We start from the raw sequence: 2,604 nt of genomic DNA, 5'->3' as shown, positions 1-2,604 counted from the left end.
CTTTGTGTGTCACGGTGTTGCCGTCGACACCTAATTTTATTACATATTATTTACATAAAATAATGCCCATGGTTGAAACATTGAACTCTGATCTAGATAACATTCAGGTGGCTAATTCTATAATATGCGACATAGATAATATAGATAAACATATCATAAACTCCAATAGTAAATATAACTTAAATCTTTTGTCACAAAACATTCGCAGTATTAATTGTAACATGCCGAATCTTAATACTTTTCTCCATAGATCCAAAGTTTCGTGGGACATCTTAGTGCTGTCAGAATGTTGGCTCTCATCAAATAGAAACATCCCTATTCTCGACAATTATCAGTATATATCAACATCTTCACATAACACTCAAAACGAAGGAGTAGTTATCTACTACAACCAAAATCTTATAGTAACGCATGAGGAACCTTGTATTAGTGATGCTAACTGTTTATTAGTATCCATCAACTTAGATACATGTATTATTGCAATATATCGCCCGCCGAGCCATACGAACACAACAAATTTCATAAACTCTTTAGATAAACTTCTCTCAAAACTACATTCGTATAAAAATATTATATTATGCGGTGATATTAATATTGATATTTCAACAAACACATCGGATAAACGGGCTTATGACTACCTTAATTTACTAGCAAGCCATCGCATTCTACCCGCTCACACTGAGCCTACTCACGGAAGGACATGCCTTGATCATGCTATGATCAGAACGAACCTAAACGCTACTTGCTTTATAATCGAATCGTCTATCACGGACCATGAGTGCGTTGCTGTTAACCTTAAGCAAGATAAATCATCCTTCAAAAAACCTAATATATCGTATCGCGTCATTGAGATAATATGAATATGGAGCAGACACCACGAACAAAATCTGTGCGCCAAGCGCGGCGGCGCGGGGCGCGCGAATGGCGGCTAGACAGTCATAGATTATGCGATGTCACTGACTCACCGCTATAGAGGCGACACTTTGTTTCATTCTGTCTATTTTATTGGGTGCCACTCATTACATGCATGTTGACTTGAAATTTTCTTTGTACTTACTTAATATTTATTTTAGGTATAAACTGACTTTACTTAATTTTAATTGTTATTTTTTATATTTAATTTTTCTGTGATTTTATGTATGTTTCTTTGATTATTATTATTTGTGATATGTCAATTTTATATTTTATGATTGTGATTTATATTTCATATTATGTGTATTAGTGATTTTTGTGGGTCTTTGTTACTCTTAAATAAAGAATTTATTATATTATTATTATTTACTACGCGGGGCTAACAATATCTGGCATATAATATAGGATGATGTAAATAGTGACGTCATATGGTATAATTTAATTTTTTTCGCGTTTTAGGTTCAGTCAGGGCTATGGGAAGTTTCATTCCTTACAAAGTGAGCCTTTTTTAGAAAAAAATAAAATAAAAGCCGTTTATTTTTTTTTCCTCAGAACATGTTCCCGGCTCAGAAATTGCTTGTATTGCCAATACTATTGTAGCACACCTTCGGCTAAAATAAATAAAATAATAATAATGTTAGTGATGGCTAAAATAATATTTTATTTGTTATACAAATCCGTAAAATTTTATTATTATTACTAACATCAATACAAGGAACAGCAGACTTCTTTAGAAAACGCCTTCCCGCTTTTGTGGTATATTTATCCTCATCGCGAAAATGCAATGAACAGACGCAAGTTCTATCGGATGGTAACCAGGTTTCTTCACTGCGGTTGTTTTGGACAAATTTTACCCATTTTTCCCTTTCTTCACGGCCCAGACATGGAAACCTTGAATAGAAAAAATATTAAATTTTACTTATCTCTGAACTAGAGGTCGGCCCCGGCTTCGCCCCATATTTCGCAATAAAAAGTCGCCTATGTTCTTTCTCAGGGTCTAAAGATTGTCTGTGCCAAATTTCATCAAAATCGGTCCAGTAGTTTATGAGCCTATTCATTACAATCAAACAAACAAAGTTTTCCTCTTTAAAATATTAGTGCAGATAAATAAATAATAATTCAATTATACCTACGCTCCAGTCAGTAGCTTATACAATATCAATTTAAAACTTGATTAAAATCAATTAACAAAAAAAATTGGTGATTAAGTAATTGATTTTCATATATCATGATTTTATGCTTTTCTAAATATGTAAAATTATTATTTTATACTATAAAAATATACGCCAGCAAATATTACTAACAACACTTATTTCATGCCCAATGTCATATCTTAAATTTTTAATCTATGACAAAATGTCGCCCGCCAAAAATTTTGCTCTAACTAAGTTTTAAAAATTATTATCTAGTTACTTACTGATGAAAAGTTATTCCTTTGCACTTTTCCGTATTATTTGTATTATTTGTGCAATATCGTAACACACACGTAGGCATATTTGATGCGTTTCACTTTAAAACAAATAAAAAATGAGCGTGACGTTCGCGCCAATGAGCGGAGCAAGCGACTGAGTGCAGTTACGCCAGATGACGTATGTTGAGCGGAACATATGTGATGTAGGCGGTATCGTCTCCATATTCATATTATCTCAATGTATCGCGTTGACTTTTCTGGTCTCGACTCAGAATTATCTA

At 33.1% G+C, this 2,604-nt stretch overlaps 1 long non-coding RNA gene across 1 annotated transcript; it reads right to left on the bottom strand.

Annotated features, from left to right (window-relative positions):
• Positions 1–1,558: 1,558 nt before the first annotated feature.
• LOC123703810 lies at positions 1,559–2,388 on the bottom strand. Its single transcript, XR_006753048.1, has 2 exons — positions 2,330–2,388; positions 1,559–1,803 (listed from the first exon to the last, which is right to left on the bottom strand). It is a non-coding gene; the product is annotated as an uncharacterized LOC123703810 (long non-coding RNA).
• Between the last annotated feature and the right edge of the window lie 216 nt (positions 2,389–2,604).

Source organism: Colias croceus, chromosome 27 (genome assembly GCF_905220415.1).
Source record: "Colias croceus chromosome 27, ilColCroc2.1".
In the NCBI taxonomy this organism is placed as follows: domain Eukaryota; kingdom Metazoa; phylum Arthropoda; class Insecta; order Lepidoptera; family Pieridae; genus Colias; species Colias croceus.
The sequence above is the reverse complement of the archived record's forward strand: the minus strand, read 5'-3'. Positions and strand labels throughout refer to the sequence as shown.